Source organism: Penaeus monodon, chromosome 32, assembly GCF_015228065.2.
Source record: "Penaeus monodon isolate SGIC_2016 chromosome 32, NSTDA_Pmon_1, whole genome shotgun sequence".
In the NCBI taxonomy this organism is placed as follows: Eukaryota; Metazoa; Arthropoda; class Malacostraca; order Decapoda; family Penaeidae; genus Penaeus; species Penaeus monodon.
The window spans coordinates 35,211,632-35,211,832 of NC_051417.1; positions in this window are offsets into that span (position 1 = coordinate 35,211,632).

The window sequence follows — 201 nt, forward strand, 5'->3', positions numbered from 1 at the left end:
GTGTTTCCACGATTCTCCAGTGACGCAGCTGTTTACCTTTTTTTTATCTTATTTTACCTTTATTGATTTCTTTTTAATTAATGTTTTAGTTAGAAAAAAGGAAAAAAAAATCACTCTCTTTCTCAAAAAAGATATAAATAATAATTATATAAAAAAAAAGTCGAGTCTTGGAGTTTCCACGATTCTCCGATGACGCATCTG